The sequence below is a fragment of the Peromyscus maniculatus genome, chromosome 23, assembly GCF_049852395.1.
Source record: "Peromyscus maniculatus bairdii isolate BWxNUB_F1_BW_parent chromosome 23, HU_Pman_BW_mat_3.1, whole genome shotgun sequence".
In the NCBI taxonomy this organism is placed as follows: Eukaryota; Metazoa; Chordata; class Mammalia; order Rodentia; family Cricetidae; genus Peromyscus; species Peromyscus maniculatus.
Genome location: NC_134874.1, coordinates 6,180,689 through 6,206,749, shown reverse-complemented (window position 1 = coordinate 6,206,749; position 26,061 = coordinate 6,180,689). Strand labels below are relative to the sequence as shown.

Here is a 26,061-nt window from a genome sequence, read left to right as displayed (position 1 = left end):
TCTGACAGTGTCCAGTCAGCACTCGGGGCCTGTGGCTACTGTGTGTGTAGCACAGAAGTAGAATATGTGCACCCTCACACACAGTCCCGACCTGCAGAGCTATTGTAGATGATGACAGAGCCTGAATCAGTGCTGTCACAGAGACAAAGAGAAAGGGCTAGCTCAACACCCCAACTAGTTCAAGTGCAGTGACTGGAAAAATGACAAGTCCCTCCCCCGTAGATGCTTTGATGTGATAAGAAGATATAGATATTGCTGCTGTGGTTGGATCTGAGAGATGCTGATAGTGATGTATGGTCCCCAGGACAAGTAACTAGCCCCAGAAATCCTCCATGTTAACTGTATAAGCACTGTGTTAAGTTTGTCTCAAGAACCTGAGACAGCCTTTGAGGTAGATTCCAGTTTCAAATTAGAACTTTAATTAAATAATTAATTAATGTGTCTGTGTGAGTGTTAGAGACAGAGACAGAGTGAGAGCATTTGTATGTACATGTGGAAGTCAGAGGGCAACTCTGTGGAGTCAGGTCTCTCCTTCTTCCTTTATGTGGGTTCCAGGAATCAAACTCAGGTCTACAGGCTTGCATCATAGGCTGCATCTTACTAGCCCACAAACTCCATTTGAAAATTGGGAATGTAGCAGGTGGTGGTGGTGGTGGTGGTGGTACACATCTTTTATGCCTTTAATGTCAGCACTCAGAGGGCAGAGGCAGACGAATATCTCAGTTCGAGGCCGGCCTGGTATACAGAATAAATTCCAGGACAGCCAGAATTACACAAAGAAACCCTGTCTAAAAAAAACTAAAAAATAAAACTAAAAAAGAAAGAAAGAAAGCAAATGCCCAACAGATGTGCCCACAGGTCAATATGATGCAGGCAATCCTTCAGCTGAGGCTCTCCCTACCCAGTGTGTGAAGCTGACAATCAACCATTGCAGGGGCTGGAGAGATGGCTCAGCACAGAAGAGCACTTTCTGCTCTTGCTGTGGCCCGGACTTCAATTCTCAGAAACATATGGTGGCTGCTGGCCCAATGCCCTCTGGCCTCTGTGTCTAGTCATCTCTCATGTTCCCTCTAACTTAGCACCCCAGCACACCCTTTTCACCACTTCTCACCTCTTCCCTGGGTATAAACCACATAGTGTTAAGTTGAGTTGGTTGTTTCCATACTCACAATCCCCTACACTTCCAGCAGTACTCTGTACAGTCACTACTAGCTATTACCAGCCACTGAGCCTGGGCAAGAGGCTCTGTTGCTTACCAGGTTGAACCTTGGGAGGGGTGAGGCCTGAGCTTTGGGACACGAGTGGGGATGGAGTTGGGGGTTGAAAGGCAGAGGACTGGGCTGCTGTTCACTAAAGGAGAAGAGTGACAGAGAACCACACAGCCTTAAACCAGCCAATGATACATCTTATTCCTAAATCTGCTTTGCCAAAGTAATCAGAGTTTAACCTGGCTTTACCTGCTAGGTCCCATGCTATGAAAAGGTAGAGAGAGGAAGTCTTCTGTTTTTCTTGTTGTAAAAAGTTAGGCTGCTGTGTACTTTAGCAGGATAACTATCTTGTGTTGTGTGTTTAGGCAAAGTGAAGACTGGAAGGTCACAGGATGTAATCCTGCCTTCAGGACATTTACTCTCAGTCCAGATTGGTTTCCTGTATCCAACTTCTTATGATGAGCACACACAGCAGAAGTGCTTTGAGTCCAGTATTTTTGAGGACAAGATGTTCCTTTAGTGCCCATGACACTGCTTCTTTCTCTCTTCTCTTCCCTCCTACACACCTGTCTTCTCTTTCCTGCCCCCCCCAAATCCCTATGCCTCTTTCCTGTCCCCATCCCTGCCTGATCTACCCCTTCTCTTCCCTTTTGTCTGCCCCTAACTCCCTACATATCTCAGACTGAATTTTCTTTTGTTTTAGTTGTTTTTCGAGACAGGGTTTGTTTGTATAATAGTCCTGCCTGCCCTGGAACTTGCTTCTTAGTCCAGGTTGGCCTTGAACTCAAGAGATCTACTTGCCTATTCCTATTCTTCTCTGTATCAGAGTGCTGGGATGAACGGCATGGCCAGGCTCATCACTCACTCCTCAAGGTGCTCCCCAAATGGCAATGTCTTCTCCATTCATCTTCAGCCTCCAAGACTAGACAGAATGATGTTCTCTGAGGATCTAATTATGTCTGGTATACAGAGAATACAATCGCCAAAGCTGAGTTCTTTCAATAGGTTCTTTATTAGAGGGTACAGTGTATAATGAAGACAACCAGGGAGATGGGGATGGGGTAGGCAGTAACTGAGGTGACAAGTCTAACAGTGAACTCCTTTGTGCTACTTGTTGTATGGAGTCTTGGAGAAGCAGATGGCAGCCTGGTAGTCACTGTTGCAGATGAAGTCCTCACAGGGGTTGTTTTTTGTCTGCAGAGAAACAAGAAAGAAGTTGAGTGGAACCCATGACCCTGCTTCCTATCATTTGTATCCAATAGAAATCGGTGGTCCTCCCATCAGTGCAGACTCGGGGTTGAGAGACAAAGCACAGGAAATACATTGGATTGGTCAAATGCTGGAACACACTTATAATAAGAACATTAGTTGTTGTGGGCTGGGGAGATGGCACAGTTGGTAAACAAGTTGCCATACAAGTATGAGGGCCTTACATAGGATGTCCAGAAACCATGTAAAAAGCAAGATGTGGGCCTGGAAAATAGCTCACAGTTTAGAGCTCTGGCTGCTCTTCCAGAGGACCTGGGTTCAATTCTCAGCATCCACATGGCAGCCCACAACTCTCTGTAACACCAGTTGCAGGGGATCTGAAACACTCAAGCCACTGTACATAAAATAAAATTAAGTATATTTTTAAAAAGCAAGATACCAGGTGGTGGTGCCACATGCCTCTAATCCCAGCTTTGTAAGGCAGAGCCAGGCAGATATCTGTGAGTTCAAGATCAGCCTGGTCTACAGAATGAGATCCAGGATAGGCACCAAAACTACACAGAGAAACCCTGTCTCGAAAAAAATTAATTAAATAAATAAAATAAAAAGCAAGACATGGTTGGGGCATCTGTAACTCTACTAGGGATGTGGGGAGCACAGATGCCCAAAATTTGTTTGTCAGTCAGGCTAGCTAAAGGTGTGTGTCCTGTTCATTTAGAGCCCAGCTGTAGGTGGAGTTTTTCATCATAACCGCTGGCTCCCCAAATAGCCAAACAAAGAGTCCTTATTAATTATAAATGCTCCATCAATACCTCAGGCTTGTTACTGGCTTACTCTTATATTTTAAATTAACCCATATTACTAATCTACCCTCTGCCATGTAGCTTCTTTCAACATGACACATTCATCTTGCTTCTCTCTGCATCTCTCGAGACTCCTCAAACTCCTTCTTCCCAGCATTCTCTCTGCCTGAAAATCCTGCATAGCTATTGGCCAATCAGCTTTTTGTTAATCATGAGAGCAATACATATTTAGTGTACAAGGATTGTTACACAGCACCCAGCTTCTAAAGTCATGATAGAGAGTAATATAAAGAAGACAGGAGATGACAACCTATTCCTATACAAATAAAGAAATAAACATATATTTAATTTAAAACCAAGAAAACTACAAATATAAACTATCACATATAAATTTATATGATTTAAGGCCCATTGGTGGTGGCACACACATTTAATCCCATCACTCGGGAGGCAGAGCCAGGTGGATTTCTGTGAGTTCAAGGCCAGCATGGTCTACAGAGCAAGATCCAAGACAGGCACCAAAAATACACAGAGAAACCCTGTCTCAAAATAAAAATTATATGATTTAAGACAATCCTCTTGCCTCCACCTCCCAAGTGGTCGGATTACAGGTATGCATTATCACACTCAATTCAGAGATTCTGGAGGTAGAACCCAGAGGTCTATGAATACTAGGCAAGCACTCTAGCCACTGGACTATATTCCCAGCCCTCTGAATTCTCACTTGTAAGATGGGAATGATAAATCTTGCCCTGCATAGGTGTTTACTCCAGTATCTGACTTATAGCCAATGATGAAGCTCTCCATTGTTTAGTCAATATGGAATCAGTATAACACAGCAGATAACAGGAGAGGCATTGAACAGGCAAGATGGCTCAGGGAATAAAGGCACTTGATGCCAGGTCTGAACCTGAGTTCCATCCCCGGGACTTACATAGTTGAAGGAGAAAACAGATGCATTGTCCTCAGACTTTCGCACCTGTGTTGTACCAGAGGCATGCCTCCCCCAGAAATACATAAAATCTTACAATGTTTTTTAAAAGAGGCTTTGAAATGGTGTAGATTTGCATTCCATAACCAAATGCTATCACTTCTAAGCTGGGTGATGTTGGGCAAGTGACCCTGCCTTCCTCATCTTCCTCATCAGTGACCTCATCTATATTTTAGTATGTACCTGATAAGACTGTTGTGAGGTCAAAGGAGACCAAGAAATGACTGATAAATGATAAATGTCCTTGTTACTTCCCTGACCTTTCCAAATCCACCCAGGGCCAATCAGAGTCCAGAGGTCCTGGGTGGTAAACCTACCACTGCAGGTGACCTCATTTCCAAAGAATGAGTAGGAGTAGGAGCTGGTGTAGGGGGTTGTCTATGAGGAATTTGCAGCTTTACAGCTTCTTTGCCTGGGTGTAGCAGTTGTCATGAGTCTGGCATCACCTGGAGAGAGGAAGGAACAGCTGAGGGAGGATTATGGACCTACAGGAGGACAGTTCTCACTTGCAATCTTTGTCAAACGTGTCAGCATGACTTAAACACAATGTTCCAGAAGAAATCGTCCTGAGGCTTGAGAATCTGTGATTATTATTAAGCATATATTTATTGAAAGTAATTTCTCTGGAGTGTTGTGGTTTCTACCATTAATCCTAGTACTTGGTATGCAGAGGCAGATGGATCTCTGAGTTGAAGTCCACTATGGTCTCCAGAAGGAATTCCAGGAAAACTAGGGCTACACAGAGAACCCCTGTCTGGAAACAAACAAACAAACACAAATAAAGAAAGAAACAAAACAAAATATATGATGTTTGGTGAACATGCATGTCTCCTGTTCATGCTTCATGAAATGCCCTGCTTGTGTCCTGTCCCCACCTAACTCCAAAACTCCAATCTCCCACATGGATCACTCACATGACTAACTCATTCACCGTGGCATCTGAACTCCCACCCCCAAGCCACAAAAGCAGCCATAGTGATTGTACTCCGACACAAAATCAGTTCCAGGCATGGTACACTTGATCACATTGTCGAACCGACACACAGCCTGAGGGCTGATGCTGTGTGCAGTAGCGCCTGCTGCATGAATGCACAGCACACTCCATCAATTCCACTTGGCTTTACCAGGGGTCTGATGCCTGCCTGCTAGCTTCCTCCTTGACTCCTACCAGATGCTGCATGGGGAGAGCAGTGAAGAGAGGTGTGTGTGTGTGTGTGTGTGTGTGTGTGTGTGTGTGCTTGCCTGCACACAGGTTCACAAGCATGCATTTGGGAGCACTCATAAGTCATGCTACACATGAGGATGTCAGTGAACAGTTTTAGAGAGGTGGTTTTATTACTCCACTATGTAGGTCTTGGAGACCAAACTCAAGTCACGAAGCCTGAGCAGGAAGATGTCTACTTGTTTGAGATGGGAAGTTGCCCAGTAACCCAAGCTAGCCTCTAACAAAGCAACACTTTGTCCTCAACCTTCTGAGTGGTAACACTATAAATGAACACAGCTGTACTTGGCTGGTCTAACTCCCCAGGGTTAAGGTTGTGGTGGTAATCTAATTGTATTGAAATATTATTTTGATTTGTACTGAAATATTAATTTGATTGTATGTTAATAAATAAAGTTGTCTGGGGGTCAGAGCTATTAGAGCCATAGCAAGAGTGTGGCGGTGGTGGCACACGCCTTTAATCCCATAGATATCTGTGTGTTCAGGGTCAGAGCTATTAGAGCCATAGCAAGAGTGTGGTGGTGGTGGCACACGCCTTTAATCCCAAAAGATCTCTGTGTGTTCAGGGATACAGTCAGCATTGGAGACATATGCCTTTAAGACCTAGGGGGCTGTACATTCAGACAGTGACGAGGCAGTCATGTGTTTGGGTTTACAACCAATGAGAAGGCAGAACAACATACTATAAAAAAACGAGCCAACAGGAAGTAGCTCTCTTTTCGCGAAGCTGGGACAGCAGGAGGAAGGGTGAGATTTTAGCTCTGAGCTCTGACTTCTCGGCTTTCTCTTTTACATTGTTTCTGTGTTTCTTATTTAATAAGACGGTTGGTTACATCTACATAAGGTCTATAGACATTGCCCTTTGCCTTGCTTGCCTGCTCATTTCTCACTGTCAGGGCAGACAGCCACCACTCTGTGAGCTCTCCTGTGGTCCCTGTGTTGAGGAGCTGAGAACACTCTCCAGTCAGCAGTCAGAGACAAACTGATCTCTTAGTTCAATGGCCCAACAATCCAACCATCTCTTGAGTTTGAAAGCTGCCCCAACCCTACTCAAGCCTAGGTGAAAGCCTAACCTTAGCCAGCAGTGGGATACATCACAGTTCTAGCTGAGACCTTGAGCCAGAGAAGCAGACAACAAATGCTGATTGTTTTACACTGGAAGAAAGAAGGAATCTGTTGTATGGCCATGCACAGTTCATAGACAAGGACAATGGTCAGATCATCATTGTAAAGTCAGCATTTCACACAACAAACTGTTCATCAGCTAAGGAGTAGGTAAATGACAAAGATTCAGTGTGCAGTGGGATACTTGATCACCATTAAAATTCAAGAGAAGCCAGGTACAGTGGAACACACACTGTGTAGTTCCCAACTCTGCTTGCAGATGTAGGTGGATATCTGAGTTCAAGGCCAGGATGGTCTATAGAGTGAGTACCAGGACAGCTATTACTACACAGCAAAACCCTATGATGAAAAATCAATCAAAATAGAATTGCAGACACATGCTAGGCAAGTAGGTAATCCTAACACTTGGCAGGTTGAGGCAAGTCTGGACTAGAATTTTGAGTTGGAGGACATCATGAGTCACATAACAAGATAATGTAAAAATAATATTAAGGGCTGGAGAGATGGCTCTGCAGCCAGGAGCACTTCCTGTGCTTGCACTGGACCCAGGCATGATTCCAGCACACACATGGCAGCTCACAAGTGTCTACAACCCTAGTTCTGGAGGATCAGACCCCTCTTCTCTCCTCTTAGGCACTGCTCACCCATAGTTCACAGACACCCATGCAGAGAAAGGGCTCATTCACATGAAATAAAAGTAAATATTTCTTAAAAGGACAATAAAAAATTTCCAAGGAACCTGAAACCCAAGTAAACCTGTCCCAGGGCAATATGGCAGAGATACAAGGAACATTCTTTGCTGGCGTAGGTGAATATAGTGGACTTTTCTAAGGAGTCATCTGAGTCCAGACCTAGAGGGTAAAGGTGACAGATGTTGTCACCATAAGGGGATGAGAGAACCCCAACACAAAGGCCATTGGATCCCAAAGGTAACCCCAAACCAGAACTTCACATGTGACCATTAGGGGGCTGTACATTAAAGACAAGGGAGATGTGGTTCACTCTTAGGGGGCAAGAGTGCCACTTCTGAGCAGAGTGACCCCCAGAAGGAGTTTCATCTTGAGTGAAAGGAGGACTCAAATGATTTTTCTTTATAGTCCTGTAGCTGTGCTCTGACAGTGTCCAGTCAGCACACGGGGCCTGTGACTACTGTGTGTGTAGCACAGAAGTAGAATATGTGCACCCTCACACACAGCCCTGACCTGCAGAGCTACCGTAGATGGTGACAGAGCCTGAATCAGTGCTGTCCCAGAGGCAAAGAGAAAGGGCTAGCTCAACACCTCAACCAGCTCAAGTGCAGTGACAGACAAAGTGACAAGTCCCTCTCCTGTGAATGCTATGAGATCATAAGAAGATATAGGCATTGCTCCTGGGATTGGGTTTGAGGGATGCTGGCAGTGACATGTGCTCACAGACAGGAGTAGCTGTCCCCAACAATCCTCCATGTTAACTTTATAAACAAAGTGGAAGTCTGTCCCAAGAACCTGACACAACCTATGAGGTAGATATAATTACAAACTCAAATTTAAATTAATTAACTAATAAGTTAAGTTGTGTGTGTGAGAGAGAGAGAGTTATCAAAAGAGAGCGCACTTGTGTGCACATGTGAAGGTCAGAGGACAGTCTTGTGTAGTCAGTTCTCTCCTTCTACTTTTAAATGGGTTTCAGGAATCAATCTCAGGTCTACAGGCTTTCATCGTAGGCTGCATCTTAGTAGCCCAAAAACTCCATTTAAAAAACTAGGAATGGAGCCAGATAGTGGTAGTGGTGGTGCACATCTTTTATGGTTTTAATGTCAGCACTCAGAAGCAGAGGCAGGCAAATATTCGAGTTGAAGGCAAGCCCAGTATATAGAGTGAATTCCAGGACAGCCAGAGATACACAAAGAAACCCTGTCTCAAAAAAGAAGAAACTAAAAAAGAGAAAGAAAGAAAGAAAGAAAGAAAGAAAGAAAGAAAGAAAGAAAGAAAGAAAGAAAGAAAGAAAGAAAGAAAGAAAGAAAGAAAGAAAGAAAGAAAGAAAGAAAGAAAGAGAAAGAAAATGCCCAAAAGATGTGCCCACAGGCCAATATGATGCAGGCAATCCTTCAGCTGAGGCTCTCCCTACCCAGTGTGTGAAACTGAAAATCAACCATTGCAGATGCTGGAGAGATGGCTCAGCACTTAAGAGCACTTTCTACCCTTGCTGAGGACCAGAGTTTAATTCTCAGCAACCATATGGTGGCTGTCAGACAATCTGCTGTCCCAATGCCCACCCACCTCTTGGTTTGGCCATCTCTCAGGTACCCTCTAAACTAGCACCCCAGTACATACTTTTCCCCACTGCCCATGTCTTTCCTGGATAAAACCCATATAGGGGATGAGTTGAGTTGTTTGTCTCCATGTTCAAGGTCAGGTTTGAATAGGCAAGACCTCCTGATATTTGACAGGTGATATCTATCAACAAAGCTTACTACTGGTCTTTTTAGGACTTGGTTATTACCTCAAAATTTTCTCTCTGGGACCCTAAAGATACTTCATCTACAGACATCAGGAAGCATGTTGGAGAACACGACATCCACATTCCCAAGTGTGGTTTTGGAGACTTTTGGTTATTTTGTGGGTTATGGATGTTTATTATCATCTAGAGGAATTTGGTATATTGATACAAATATAAAGTTATTTTTTACACTGTATATATGTTTGTACTCTAATTGATTTTTGTTTATTGATTAAAATTTAAGGTTATTTGTTACAACATATTGTATGTATGTTTCTATTTTTGTTTGTGGTATTGTTTTTAGGGAATGTTATTATTCATACCTGCACCTTGGGGACCCACCCATTGTCCAGACCACATCATCTTATGTAAAGTTAGTTCTCTTTAAGAGAAAACCTCTCCCCCTTTTCTCTCTCTTCCATCCTCTCTCCCTCTCTCTCCTTTCACGAAACTATGGGCACCTCTTCTTTCTCATTTTTTTTCTCTCTTTATTTCTGTCTCCCCTTTCCAATTACTAAATCTATGGGTCTAAAAGTTCCAATTAAGTTCTTAAATTTTAACTTCTACTTCTAGTTTGAACATGTCTCAAAAGCTCTCCATTTGGCTGGCAGACATGTCAAAGCATCCGTTGCTGACTGCAACCTGTTCCAAATGATCACAAGCTCTGGACTTGCTGAAGGCTGATGTAGACCAGCCTAGCCAATGTGATTGTTCTCCATCTCTACAGCTTGTTCAGATAATCACGTTTCTGATAAGTGGTCCATTGCCTAAATTCCCTGCATACCTTTGACTAGCCTTTTATTCTCTTTGGGCACTGACCACCTATGCTGTCTTTCAGTTTGTAGCAGCTATAGAAGAGAGTACATCATGCCTGCCCCTGAAACAAACTAAAAGGGCTAAGTCAAAGAGAAACTCCCTGGCATAGGGGACAAAATGTCTACGAAAATGCCCATTGATATACTAGGAAACTGGGCCCAGAGCTGTCAATTGATAGATTTACTAACTGAATTGGATCCACAATAGGAAAAGATACTTGACCTACTTTATGTAGAATCAAAGAGGTATTGTGTAGCCTTAAGAATTATTATGATTATATGTCATTCAGGATGATAATCTGGCTGTACTCAAAGATCAGAAAAACAGGGCCTTAAGTAGATGGAGATGTCACATATAGTAGAAAATCTGTCACATATTTAGAGAAATTATTCTCTTCTCTAGTTAAAACAGTTCTCCAGGTAAGAAGGGATCTTGACCTAAAACTTATTCAATTGGTTCCGGTGGTTATCATTCCTTCAACAAGGGAGCCTAAGCAAGGCCATAGGAGAGCAATGCTGGTTTTTGTTTGTTTGTTTGTTTTTTGTTTTTTGATTTTTCGAGACAGGGTTTCTCTGTGTAGCTTTGCGCCTTTCCTGGAGCTCACTTGGTAGCCCAGGCTGGCCTCGAACTCACAGAGATCCGCCTGGCTCTGCCTCCCGAGTGCTGGGATTAAAGGCATGCACCACCAACGCCGGGCCAGACAATGCTGTTTTTATGATAACCACTCAGGGATCATTAGAAACTCCATGGCCTTGCTGAAAATGTACATCCATGACAAAGGCAGATGCAACAAGAAAACCTCCCTAGGGTCTGTCTTAGCTAGCACCTTAATGATCTTGCTTCCTTTGAAATTTTTACAGGGGCAGCCTAGGACCACCTTCATGTCAGATGTTTGCACTGAGATTCACAATAATGACAAAACTGCCATTACGAAATACCAACAAGCCTCAAATATTTTGGATTGGTATAGACTTTTTGTATGATGATAGAAAGGTAAAACTATATTTGATTCAACTCTGGTTTATACTATACTTTATATGATAATAGAAAGTGAAACTTATAAAAGATGTATTCAGATTAACAAAAGCTAACTTAGAGATTTACAGCTATCTCTTCACCAAATGTTCAGCACCAAGATTCTAGAGAATTTAAACAAATGATGGCATATGTTTAATAAATAAGGATTTGATAAACCAGATATATATTCTGTAAAGGAGTTTCTGGTCACCTAAGAGGGTTCTTTTCTCAGAGTTGGGCCACAACCCAACTAACAAGCCCTGTTTTTCTTGTTCCCATTTGGCCCTGAATCTTTCCCATGACACTCTTCTTTGCTTTCTCAGGAGACAATAAGTCCTAGTCATATGAAAGCTGCTAACATATTGGAGGCTGTTAGGGAACATAAGCTGATAGCCATTCATAGCTAATAGACAGACAGTCCTCAAATACTCAGAGATCTGCAGAATATGGCATTTAGAATGTTTAATTAAAAAGTTCTTCATGATAGAGAGACATGCTGGCTCCTGGCAGCACCTTTATTTCCTCCAAAGAAGATGGACTGGCACAGAACCTCCACTTGGAACTTGCTCCAGAGTGGCAGCACCAGTTGTTGAGCAAAACCAGCCTTTCACCACAACTGCTGCCAGGGCTTTTTTCAAACCATGGACAACAGGACTCTGGAAAGCTCAATGCCTCACTTTTCCCTAGACAAGGTAGTTTGGTCCTCCCCAGAAGTACCTACCCCAAAACTGTCAGATCTTCTGAGGCCTTGCAGGCCTAGGGCTAGCATCCAAAGACTGATGTTGCCCTGAGACCTCTGCCCTCAATGACCATTGAGGATCTTGGGGAGGCTGCCCTGGGATGGTCATTCTGAAAGCTATGAATCTATGTTGCTACCATTGATTAATAAGGAAACTTCTATGGCTTGTGGCAAGAGAGAATAGAGCCAGGTGGGGAATCCAAGAGAGAGACAAGGAGAAGAAGGCAGTCAGAGAGATGCTGAATGCTGTCCAGGGAAGCAAGATGTGATACAACACAGGTAATGCCAAAAAACCACATGGCAAAACATAGATTAATAGAAATAGGTTGAATTAAGTTGTAAGAGCTAGTTAATGAAAAGCCTGAGTATAGGCCAAACAGTGTGTAAATGATATAAGCCTCTATGTGTTTACTTGGGACCAAGAAACCATGGTAGAAAGGAAAACTTCCGCCTACATGAGGCTGTCTAGGTAGCCAACAGGGAAGTCTCTGCCACTTTCAATCACTAAATCAGGTAGAATGTATTCTTCTCAGATCTCTGGTGTCATTTGACAACCAGTTTTTGTCAATTCAACAGCTGCAACCAAGGCTTTCAGCTGCATTTTTTGTTCTCTACGTGAAATTCACAGGCCTCATTCTCTTGGAGCTCACACTGAGTCTGGACACAGGTCACCTTGCTACCAGATTCAAACAAGGGATCAAATCACTTTGCACTGACTGCTCTCAGTATCTCCTGGTGAATTAGATAAAAAGCAGATGCTTTAACATTGGTTTATGTGAAGATAGGAAAGATATCTCACTTCTGTTCACTTACTTATCCTTCTCAGATCTGATGATGTTTGCCAATTTTCGGCTCTCTCCCCCAACTCCAAGGCTACAAGCACATTGGTAGCTCATTAGTGAGTTTCCTGTTAAAAGTACAGGCAGGTGTGACTCATTCATAGACTTCATAGTACAGGATAAACTGGTTTCAGATGTGACTTCAGAGGTTCAGAATTTTAACATTGATAAATGCAGTTTTGATAAACTGATAGAACACTGAATTTAGTCTTGAGAGTCCTTAAATTTCTGTGGTCTTTACTTGTCCCAGCTTTTAGAGACAGGTTTGCATTAGACAGGAAAGAGAATCCTTCCTGCTCTTCCTTCTTCATTCAGTCAACCACAGCCACTCAGCAAATTACTTCTGGTTATAGATTTAAAGATGTGTTTCATTGGGCTGAAACCAGGCCCTAGAAAATGTTCATGCCTTCTAACCCAAAGCCATAACTTTTGCTATGATACCAAGATGTAAATCTGTTCTAGTTGTTTTAAAAACTCTTGCAGGTTCCTGCACAGATCCACCCCTCCTGCCAGATTCATGCCAAGGCCAGACTCTCAAAGGCCCTCCAGATATACCACCAGCCACTCCACCAACTGAGGACACCAACCGGGAGAATACTGGAAGGACAGACGTATTCCCCACCTCCAGAGAAACAGGAGATGTGATGGCTCCTGTACTCCCTATTTGGCATGCCATGTTCCCCCAAGCTCCTGGAACTTCACTGCTGGCACCACCTCTCCAGACTCAAAGGGATATCTGCCCTTTCATCTGGCTCACCCACCCTTGCCTCTGCTGTACAACCAGGGCACTTCTCTGTTCCATTCTTTCTGGCAGTGATCACTCTTCCCATGACTAGTCCTGCTCATGAGGCCAATGATAACAATCCATTTTCCCCTAGCAACCTGCTTCTTACCTCCCTCAAGGGGTATCCAGGATGGCAGCTAACTGAATGCTTCTTCACTCACACCTCCCACTGTGTGTGACCCCAACTCTCAAATTCCCCCTCCCCATTTCACCCCCAAAGCAGCAGGAAGTAGTCTTGAGAATTTCGTGCACTCATTCTGCCCACATACTTGCTATCCATAACTCACCTTTTTATAATAATCAAAAAGGGAGGAATGGTAGGGAATGTTAGCAGTTAGACCCACCCCTTGGGGACTGACCAGCATCTGGACCATGTCATCTTAGGTAAAGTCTCCTCTTAGAGAAAACCCCTCCTCCTTCTCTCTCCTCCCTCTTCTCAACCTCTCTCTTTTTCACGAGGCTGCACACACCTCTGCTTTCACTTTCTCTTCTCATTCTCTCTTTCCCTCTCCTTCTCTCCCTCCATTCTCTCTCTTCCCTCTCCCCTCCCCCTTTAATAATAAAACTTTCCATGTAGATGGCATGTCTGCATGATATTAATAACTTTCCACTATGCCATGCCACAGCCTGCCAGGTGTGCATGGTGTGTCTTCCTCACCTGTCAAGACTGGCACATACTGTTTTATAACAATTGTGCCTACAAAAGGTCATTTGCAAATGTAGGGTGAATTTCTGGTTTTTGAAAGCTATTGTCATAAACTATACAGGACAATCAAGAAACGTATGTCAGGGATTAGTCATTTGTAAAAATCAAATTTATAGATATGTTAGGTATGTTGTCTAGGTTGAATAGATATATTTTACATAGATGATCTTCAAATACTTCAAAGACCTATAAAATATGGGGTCCTTGATGGAGTTGAAGACTGGACAACTACAGTTGCAGTTTTTCTTAGTTATGATAGAAAGTAAGTTAGATGTAAAACATTGGGTTCATTACGGTAGGATAGAAAATGCATTATTTTCTTTTCATATGCTAACTACAAATGGACAGAATATTGTAAATGTAATTCCTACTTGATAATTGCTTTTATTGTATGTAGTTTTATGTTAAAGTAAAAACCTTTATATTTATTTAGACAAAAGGAGGAAATAGTATAGCATATTATTTTAAGGTGTGTTAATTTTGTTTACATTGCATTTGTTTAACTCTGTGAAGCTGTGTTACTGTGCCTATCTAAAATACCTGAAGGTCTACTAAAGAACTGGATGGCCAATAGCTAGTCAGTAGAAAGGGCTGACAGGCAGATAGAATATATAGAAGGAGAAATCTTGGAGGAGAAAAAAGCAGCCTGAAAAGGAGGAGGACATCAAGGGACATCCACCCAAGTTACACAGCCAGCCACTGAGTAAGACACAAAGAAAAATATACCAGAATAGAAAATGACACAAAAGATATATGGAATAATTTTAAGTTAAGTAAAGCTGGCTAGAAGTAAGCAAAGCTAAGGCTGAGCATTTGTATTTAAGAATAAGCCTCCATGTGTGCTTTATTTGGGAGCTAGGTGGTGGGCCCCCAAAAAGAATAAAAAACAACATGGCTCTAGCTGCACCTGTTGCTCATGAGACCTGACCTTGGGAGGGGTAAGGCCTGTGCTTTGGGACTCCACTGAGGATCAGGATGGAGTGGAAATGCAGAGGACTGGATAGCTGTTCAGTAAAAGAAAAAGATACTGAGAACCACGTAGCCTTAAATTAGCCAATGAGACATCATATTCCTAAATCTGGTTGACCATCGAAGCAGAGATTAAACTGGCTTCACCTGTGAGGTTCCATGATAGAGAAAGGTAGAGAAGAGTATGTGCTCTGTTCAGTTTCTTGCAAAAAGTTAGACTGCTGTGTACTTCAGGAGGAAAATTATCCTGCGGCCTATGTTTAGGTACAGTGAAGACTTGGAGGTCACGAGGACATAATCCTGTCTTCAGGTCATTTACTCTCAGTCCAGTTTGGTTTCCTATATCCAACTTCCTGTGGTGAGCACACAGCAGAAGCGCTTTGAGTCCGGTATGTTTAGGGCCAGGATGTTCCTCTAATGCCCATGTGACACTGCTTCTTTCTCTCTTCTCTCCCCTCCTACTTGTCTGACTTCTCTTTCCTTTCCTCCCTCAACCTCCCCTCCTTTCCTTTCCATTTCCCTGCCTCATGTCTCCCCTCCTTCCCTTTCTGTTTCTCTCTACCTCCCTATGTATCCCAGGCTGAGTTCTTCTGTTGTTGTTGTTTTTAGAAACAGAGTTTCTTTGTATGATTGTCCTGGCTGTCCTGGAACTCGATTTTAGACCAGGTTGTCCTTGAACTCAAGAGATATGACTTCCTCTTCCTCTGCATCCCAGAGTACCAGGATGGAAGGCATGACTGGTCTCACCACCCACTCTTCAAGGGGCTCCCTTAATGGCAATGTCTTTTCTATTCATCTTCAGCTTCAAGGGCTAGATGGAGCAATGTTCTCTGAGGATGTTGAAAGGTTTGGTGGACAGAGAATACAATCTCCAAAGCGGATTTCTTTCTATAGGTGCTTTACAGAGGGTGCAGTGTGTAATGAACAGAACTAGCAGGGAAGATGTGCCAGTCACTGAGGTAACAAGTCTAACAGTGAGTGCTTTTGTAATGCTTGGTGTATGGAGTGTTGTAGAAGCAGATGGCAGCCTGGTGGTCACAGTTGCAGATGAAGTCCTCACAGGGGTTGTTTTGGTTTGCAGAGAAATAAGAAAGGAAATTGAGTGGAGCCCATGATCATGCTCCCTTTGATTTGTAACCAAAGGAAACTGGTGGAACGGCCATTTGTGCAGACTCAAGGTTGAGAGTCAAAGACACAAAAGTGCATTGGGTTCCCAAATAGTTGGAACACATTTATAATAAAAGAAAATCATTTGTTGTGTGGCTGGGGAGCTGGCACAGTGTGGGGGCCATCTCACCCCCACTTTTTCCCAGAGTACTCTTGAGCAGGAGCAGCAGGAAATATTAGATAGAAAGATAGCTAGAGAGAGACAGAAAACACAGGATAGCCTCGGGAGGGCCTAGATCCTCATCCATCGGGCATGATGGTCTCTTCCAAAGGCGTTTTAGATGAATGTCAAGTGGTGGAGGAAAAGACCTCCGCCCAGCACAGCCAAGTGCAGACCACCTCAGACACCTGGTAACCATGCATGTGGTCCAGCCATCCCACAATGCAGCCAACCTCAGATCTAACTGGGAACCTTTTGTGGGCTCCCACAGCACAGTTGGTAAAGCAGTTGTCAAAAGCACATGCAGGCCTGACCTAGGATGTCCGGAGCCCTTGTAAAAGGCAAGATGTGCTTGGGGCATCTGTAACTCTGTTGGGCAGTAGGGAGCATGTATGCCCAAAACTTGTTGGCCAGTCAGGCTAGCTAAAATTGAGTGTCATATTTAGTGAGAGACCCAGGCTCTAAAGACATGGTGGAGAGTGACTGAAGAAGACTCATTCCTTTGTGTCCTTTCTTGAAAGGACAAGAAAAATTTGCCAGGGCACCTTAAGCCCAAGTAAATTGGTGCCAGGGCAAAACAGCAGAGGTAGGAGGGGCTTTCTTTGCTTGGTAGGTGAATGTAGTGGACTTTTCTAAGGAGTCATCTGATTCCAGACCTAGAGGCTAATGTTGACAGATGATGTCACCATGGAGGGATGAGAGAACCCCAACCTAGAGGACATTGGATCCCAAAGGGAACCCCAAACCAGAACTTCACATGTGACCATTGGGGGGCGCTGGGCATTTAAGACAAGGGAGATGTGGGGGCACTGAGAGAAAACAAGGGTCCTACCTGTGACCAGAGTGACCAGCAGAAGGAGTTTCATCCTGAGTAAGGGGAGGACTCAGTGACTTCTCTTTAGAGTCCTGTAGCTGTGCTCTAACAGTGTCCAGTCAGCACATGGCCCCTGTGGCTACTGTGTGTGTAGCACAGAAGTAGAATATGTGCACCCTCACACACAGTCCCGACCTGCAGAGCTGCTGTAGATGGTGACAGAGCCTGAATCAGTGCTGTCACAGAGGCAAAGAGAAAGGACTAGTTCAAAACCCCAACCAGCCCAAGTCAGTGACTGGCAAAGTACCAAGTCTCTCTCCCGTGACTACTATGAGGTCATGAGAAGATATAGATATTGCTTCTGGGGTTGGGTCTGAGGGATGCTGACAGTGACATGTAGCTGGCCACTACAATCTTCCATGTTTACCATATAAACCAAGTGGAAGTCTGTCCCAAGAACCTGACACAGCCTATGAGGTAGATATAATTACAAAAGGCGCACGCCTTTAATCCCAGCACTCGGGAGGCAGAGCCAGGTGGATCTCTGTGAGTTCGAGGCCAGCCTGGGCTACCAAGTGAGCTCCAGGAAAGGCGCAAAGCTACGCAGAGAAACCCTGTCTCGAAAAACCAAAAAAAAAAAAAAAAAAAAAAAAAAACAAATTCAATCTTAAATTAATTAACTAATTAGTTAAGGTGTGTGTGTGTGTGTGTGTGTGTGTGTGTGAGAGAGAGAGAGAGAGAGAGAGAGAGAGAGAGAGAGAGAGAGAGAGAGAGCACTTGTATGCACTTGTGGAGGTCAGAGGACAGTTTTGTGTCTCTCCTACTTTTAAGTGGGTTTCAGGAATTAAACTCAGGTCTACAGGCTTGCATCATAGGCTGCATCTTAGTAGCCCCAAAACTCCATTTGAAAACTGAGAATGTAGTCAGAGGATGGTAGTGGTCGTGCACATCTTTTATGCCATTAATGTCAGCACTCAGAAGCAGAGGCAGGCAAAATTTGAGTTGGAGGCAAGTCTGGTCTACATGGTGAATGCCAAGACAGTCAGAATACACAAAGAAACACTGTCTCAAAAAACTAAAAACTAAGAACTAAAAAAGAAAAATAGAGAGCAAATGCCCAACAGATGTGACCCCAGGCCAATATGATGCAGGCCATCCTTCAGCTGAGGCTCTCCTCACCCAGTGTGTGAAGTTGACAATCAACCATTACAGGGCCTGAAGAGATGGTCAGCTCTTAAGTGCACTTTCTGACCTTGCTGACTGGAGTTCAATTCTCAGCAACCACATGGTGGCTGTCGGACAATCTGCTGCCTGTTGGTTTGGCCATCTCTCATGTACCCTCTAAAGTAGCATCCTAGCACCTCATTTTCCCGACTTCTCGTGTCTTCCCTGCATAAAAACCATGTTGGGGATGAGTTGATTTAGTTGTCTCCATACTCAAGATCAGGTTTGACAGGTGAGACCTTCTGAAATTTGACAGGTGATACCTATCAACAAAGCTTACTGCTGGTCTTTTTAGGACTTGTCATTATCTCAAAATTTTCTCTCTGAGGCCCTAAAGATACTTCATTCACAGACAGCAGGAAGAAGTTTGGAGAACATGACATCCATATTCCCCAAGTGGGGTTTTGGAAGCTTTTGGTTATTTATTGGGTTATGGATTTTTATTATCCTTTAGGGGAATATGGTATATTTATACAAATATAAAGTTATTTTTTACACTGTATATATCTTTCTACTCTTGTTTAATGGATTTTTGTATACTGATAAAAATTTAAGGTTACTTTGTTTCAACATCTTGTATGTATGTGTCTATTTTTGTTTGAGGTTGTTGTCAGGGAATGTTAGTATTCATACCTGCCGCTTGGTTACCTACCCATTGGCCTGATCATGTCATTTTATGTATTGTTAATTCTCTTTAAGAGTAAACCCATCCCCCCTTTTCTCTTCCTTCCTTCCTCTCTTCCTCTCTCTCCTTTCACGTAGCTGTGTGCACCTCTGCTTTCTCTCTTTCCATCTTTCTCTCTGTCTCCCCTTTCCAGTTACTAAATCTGTGGGTCTAAAAGTTCCAATTAAGTTCTTAAATTTTAACTTCTGTTCCTAGTTTGAACTTATCTCAACAGTTCTTCATTTGGCTGGCAAATTTTTCAAAGCATTGCTGACTGCAACCTGCTCCAAATGATCATGAGCTCTGGACATGCTGAATGCTGATATAGACCAGCCAAGCCAACTTGATTGTTCCCTGTCTTTACAGCTGGGTCAGATAATCACATGTTTCTGTTAAGTGGCCCATTGCTTAAATTCCCTGCATACCTTTGACTAGCCTTTTTGTCATGTTGGGCACTGACCAGCTATACCTTCTTTCAGCTTGTAGAAGAGCATACATCATCCCTGGCCCTGAAACAGACTAAAAGGGCTAAATAACAGAGAAATTCCCTGGCACAGGAGACAAAATGTCTACCTATAATGCCCATTGATATACTAGGAAACTGGGCACAGAGCTGTCAATTGATAGATTTACTAACTAAAATGGCTCCACAATAAGATAAGACACTTGACCTTCTATATGTAGAATCAAAGAGGTATTATGTGGCCTTAAAATTATCATTTGTGGACTTCCCTTCTGGACCAGAGTTGAGTATCCAGGTCCAACCCGGACCCCATCCCTGGGCACCAGCCACTCCGGGAAGACCCGCCCAACTCGGCCCCAGGCTCTGGCCACCGGGCAGGTCCCCTTCTAGCCCCACCGGGAGGGATCCCCTTTTCCAAGCCCCCCAGCAGCCCCTGCAATCTCTGTGCCCTGCCCCCACGCCCATCTGCACGAGACCCCAGCCACTTCCTGAGACTTAGAGACCGGCCCCCAGCTCCCATCCTGCCCCCAACTTCCCTTCTGGATCAGAGAGTTGGACAAGAGAACTCCCTTTTGGACAAGAGAGAGAGTCTTCCTGAATCTGTCAGCTCTTTCTGAAACAAGTACACTGATAAGACCAAGAAGGAACCACAAGGAGATGGGCATATGTCAAGGCAGAAGTACATACAACATAATGAAGAGCAATACAGCATCACCAGAACCTAGCCTGCCTCCAACATCTAGACCTGAACACCAAAAATTGGAAGAAGCAGAAGAAAGTAGCCTTATGAGTAACTTCATGAAGAAGGTAGAGTCTTGTGTAGAGGAAAAGACAAGAAAATTGGAAGAACATTGTAAACAACTAGAGGAAAGGGCAAACAAATTAGAAGAAAACAATAAAGCCCTACAAGAAAACAACAAAGTCCTGGAAGAAAACAATAAAGCACTGAAAGAAAATCATGAAAAAGCAATGAAACAAACAAAGGAAACAGTCCAAGAACTGAAAAGGGAAATTGAAAAAATAAAGAAGACACAAACAGAGGGAATGCTGGAAATAGAAAACCGGAGTAAAAGATCGGGAACTTCAGATGCAAGTATAACCAACAGAATGCAAGAGATGGAAGAGAGGATTTCTGGCATTGAAGATACAGTAGAAGAAATAGTTTCATCAGTCGAAGGAAACACTAAAGCCAACAAAGTCATGAACCAAAATGTCCAAGAAATTTGGGACACCATGAAAAGACCAAACCTACGAATTATAGGGATAGAAGAAGGTGAAGAATACCAACTCAAAGGCACAGAAAATATATTCAACAAAATTATAGAAGAAATATTTCCCAACTTAAAGAAGGAAATGCCTATGAAGATACAAGAAGCCTATAGAACACCAAACAGACTAGACCCCCCAAAAAAGTCCCCTCGATACATAATAATTAAACAACTAAATGTACAGAATAAAGAAAGAATATTAAGAGCAGCCAAGGAAAAAGGCCAGTGACCTATAAAGGTAAACCCATCAGAATAACACCCGATTTCTCAATGGAGACTTTGAAAGCCAGAAGGACCTGGACAGATGTAATGCAGACACTAAGAGACCATGGATGTCAGCCCAGACTAATATACCCAGCAAAACTTTCAATCATAATAGATGGAAGGAACAAGACATTCGAAGACAAAGCCAAATTTAAACAATACCTATCCACAAACCCAGCCCTACAGAAAGCACTAGAAGCAAAATTCCAACCGAAGGAAGTCAGATACACACTTGAAAACACAGGCAATAAATAAAGCCACAACAGTAAACCCCAAAGAAGGGAAGTACACACACACTACCACCAAAAATAACAGGGATGAAGAATCACTGGTCATTAATATCCCTTAATATCAATGGACTTAATTCACCTATAAAAAGACATAGACTTACAGAATGGATACGAAAGCAGGACCCATCTTTCTGCTTCATACAAGAAACACATCTCAAATTCAAAGACAGACACTACCTAAGAATAAAAGGCTGGGAAAAGACTTTCCAATCAAATGGTCTTAAGAAACAAGCAGGGGTAGCCATCCTGATATCCAACAAAATAGACTTCGAAACTAAAATCAATCAAAAGAGATCAAGAAGGTCATTACATCCTCATCACAGGAAAGATCCACCAAGATGAAGTTTCAATTCTGAACATTTATGCCCCAAACACAAGGGCACCCACATATGTAAAAGAAACATTACTAAAGCTTAAACCACATATAAAACCCCACACATTAATAGTGGGAGATCTCAACACCCCACTTTCACCACTGGACAGATCTCCCAAATCGAAACTTAACAGAGAAATAAAGGACTTAACTGATGTCATGACCCAATTGGACCTAATAGATATCTACAGAACATTCCATCCTAACAAGAAAGAATATACCTTCTTCTCAGCACCCCATGGAACTTTCTCTAAAATCGACCACATACTTGGCCACAAAGCAAATCTCAACAGATACAAAACAATTAGAATAACCTCCTGTGTTCTATCAGACCACCATGGTTTAAAGTTAGATTTCAACAACAACGAAAACTGCAGAAAACCTACAATCTCATGGAAACTGAATAATGCTCAACTGAATCACCAATGGGTTAAGGAAGAAATAAAGAAAGAAATTAAAGACTTCCTAGAGATCAATGAAAATGAAGACACCACATACCCAAACTTATGGGACACTATGAAAGCAGTGCTAAGAGGGAAATTCATAGCACTAAATGCCCACATAAAGAAGTTGGAGAAATCCCACACTAGTGACTTAACAACACACCTGAAAGCTCTAGAACAAGAAGAAGCAAAGTCTCCCAGGAAGAATAGACGCCAGGAAATTATCAAAGTGAGAGGTGAAATTAATAAATTAGAAACTAAGAGAATAATACAAAAAATTAATGAAACAAAGAGTTGGTTCTTTGAGAAAATCAACAAGATAGACAAGCCCTTATCCAAACTAACCAAAGGACAGAGAGAGAGAATCCAAATCAACAAAATCAGAAATGAAAAGGGGAACATAACAACAGACATTGAGGAAATCCAGAGAATTATCAGGTCATATTTCAAAAACCTCTACTCCACAAAACTGGAAAACCTAAAAGAAATGGACATTTTTCTGGATAGGTACCACATACCTAAGTTAAATCAAGACCAGATAAACTATTTAAACAGTCCAATAACCCCTAGGGAAATAGAAACAGTCATTAAAAGTCTCCCTGTTGGGGACCGACTCTGGACAGCTGTGTCTTGAACCTGTGTAACCTTCCACGATTTATCAAGCCTCATGTAAATAGGAGGCTCTTAGTCTAACCTAGGAATGTACGATTCAATAAACTTCTTGGAGCCTGTATTAAATCAGCTAGCTGCAGGGGCCTGGGACCAAAGCGACCTCCTGCTGAACCTCCCTTAGGAATTTTCTTTGTCCTCTCCTCACTCCTCCTGCTCCCCTCCCTACCTGAAGCCCTGTTTATAAGCTCTAACACCCAGTCAATAAACGAGACCTTGACGCAACTCAGACTGACTCTGTCTTTCTTCACGCGCTTGGTCTCCTTTCCCTCTCGCCCCCCCATTGATTCCCAGGTGGTCCCTCCTCGAGACCCTCGAATAACCTGGCCAGCTGGATGGGTCAAGTGGCGCCCGAACGTGGGGCTCGAGGAACGGCGGCTCACTACTGGACGGCAAAGAGAAAACGGGGTCTGGCCAGACTCAATAGGGTAGAGGTGCCCCAACAGCATCACTCGTACGCCGCGGGCAACCTTGAGGTAAGTGTCGTCTGTGGGGCGTTTACCCACCACCCCCACAGCTTCCCAGAGTTTTCTTGAGTGCGAGCAGCAGGAAATATTAGATAGAAGGATTTATAGCGGAGAGTCTTGTGGAGATAAACAGATAGAAAATAAAGGATAGCCTCGAGAGGGCCTGGAACCTATTCCAACGGGCCCCGACTGTCTCTGGTCCAGGGTTTTTATAGAGACGCCAAGGGGTGGAGCAAAAGACCTCCTCCCCCAGCTCAGCCAAGTGCAGACCATCTCAGACACCTGCACTCAGGCCCGTGGTCCTGATCATCCTCTATTCGGACCTGCTGGGTAAAGCCATGAGGAACCCCAGAACGGGCTCCCACAGGTCCCCCCTTCTTAATATATAAAAAAATAACTATTAATGGCTTACAGCAATCTCCATAGCTGTTACACCTCCCAGTATGGGAGTAGAGGATGATATAGATGGCATTTCTCTTTTGAATTAGGTCCAAGGTGACTACAGCAGTCTTAGCTGCCTCAAGCCCTTTCTAAACCAAAACTCTTAAGGCGACTACAAACTTAAAGAATCCCTTAGCTTCATCATTACCATTAACAGGTTAACATAAATATTGCTATACATAGTCACAATTCTCTCAATCTTACAACTCAAAGCAAACTCTTAACAGAACCATTAGAATTAGCATATATGATGCTATATATAGTTAACAATTTTCTCCGTCTTACAACTTTAACTCAGTCATTTGAATTTTCTTGTTAACAGAACATAGGAAAAACTTCGATGTATTCACATCAAACTTAAACATTTCCTCAATTCCACAAAACCAGGGTGCATTAATATCAATAGGTTTCTTCGAACATAATTCAATCTCATAGCTCCTCCTTTTCTTTATAATTTTTAAGCAAAATCTCAAGTCTAGTTAGAAAACCCAAACTTTTCTGTTTAAACAGTTCCATTTGTAACACAAAACCAGTTCCATAAGTAATTTCATTTTTACATAAACAGTTCCACAGAACAATTCATAAATCACCAGTTAATAAAGCATATATGCATACACAAAACTGCATCTTGACTCTAGGTAGAAATACATTTCTTTAAACAGTTCCATTTTTAACCCAATTCCAGAAAACCGTTCCTAGGTCATTACTATAAGTAAGCTCAAAATTGTCCCATTGCAATGAAATCTCTATTGTTCATTTCAATTAAGTACCAAAATTCAAATGATAAATATTGGTACTAGCCTTCCAAATTTGAAGAAATCCATAACCAAAATGTTTTTGTAATTTTATCTCATTTTAAGTTCAAAAAGTTCAAACAAGAAATAAATTCTGGTATCAGGCTTTCACTTCCAAATATGAAGAGACGTTTTTCAACCAAAACTTTTTGCAGTTAATTTTTGTTCAAATAAGCGTCTCTGCAACTTTTGTTCTCACAGACAGACCTTTTTAGTTATAGTAATATTTTAAACCGCACCGTTTTTTGCTGTTAGCTCAGGTTTTTCTGTGCTGCGTTGATATTCCACGGATCTCAGCCGCGGATGCCTTGTGCTGGTTCTGGCCTCCGCCATTCTTAGCTTCTTAGCGGCTTCTGAGCTTTTGAAACCATTCAGACTGCCTACCTTGCAGTCTACTAGGACACTATCTCCTGTGTCTCAGGTGTTTTCACCATATACATTAATAGACTCACACTTAACATTTACACTTTTTCGCAAACTCACATATAACATTTTTTTGCCTTGCAAGCATTTAGACTCATATTCAACATTTACACATTTTTACAAACTCACATACAACATATTAACATCTACTTATTTATACTTTATAGAACTATAGCAAATATATTTCCTATTAATTCTTATATACTTATCTTATTTCTTATTTAAACTTACATTTACAACTAGCATCTTACAAGCTTATTACTACATGTCTTAAGACTACCTTAGATACTTCTTACAAGCTTATATTCTTAAAGGAACTCTATAGATCTATTTTACACACTTATATAGGCTACCATTAGCATATATCTAACTTAGCAAACACCTAAAGATTTCTTAACACAGATCTAACAAGACAGAATTTTACAAACTCACATATCTTATATTCGTCTCTCTACTTCTTACTCTTAATTATTATCACCATCTCTATCAGAAAAATTCTCTTAACTAGACAGGAAGTACGTACATCATTTCTCAAGTTTAGAGTTTATAGTCAGCTTTGTTATAAAGCACTGGGATTTAGTGAGTGTTGTCATTATAGAGTTGTGATACTTGTTGCTAGGGGATTGTAACATTCTCAGGACAAAGCCACACCCCAAAGTTGCGAGTTCTCTCAGAAGTTCCGGACAGGCCGAGATGCACTGTCAGCGGTAAACTGTTTTTTAACTAGAGGCTGTCCCTTCACCCAAATTCATAATAGCTCCCCTAAGAACTTCAATTCAAACAAACATTTCTATCACAGCAGTACTTTTGGTTTGTTCTACTGAAAAACTTTACGCTGAGGGTGAAATTACTGTATTTAGCTGCTGTAAAGCTCTTCGTCAATACTGCACAGCTATTAGGTGGTATTTTAAGGATTTTAAAGTGACTTGTTTGCTCTTATAGGTAGCTTTTTGTCATCCAACTACCGTAAAAACTTTGCACAACTATTAGGGTAAATAAGGCATTTTACCAACAGAGCCCCAAACCATGAAGCACCTAGTTCCGTATCCTTTCCATCTTTCATTGGAACAGATACTTAAACTTAGACGACTTTCCTTCTTTTAAAGGCTGTATTTTAAGTTTACCATGAACGTATTTTCGAGCTGACAAAAAAGTGTTTCAGGGCAATGTCGCCATCTTTAGCAGAAAAACTACCTTTCCCAGAATGCATTTCCCTTATATCAGTCCATAA

General features: G+C 42.4%; 1 protein-coding gene and 1 pseudogene across 1 annotated transcript in view; both read right to left on the bottom strand.

The window, feature by feature from the left end:
• The window catches only part of LOC143270612 (phospholipase A2-like), a 326,364-nt gene that overhangs the window by 178,750 nt on the left and 121,553 nt on the right, over positions 1-26,061 (bottom strand). The window lies entirely within an intron of this gene.
• Positions 2,295-7,616, bottom strand: LOC143270621 (phospholipase A2-like; annotated as a pseudogene).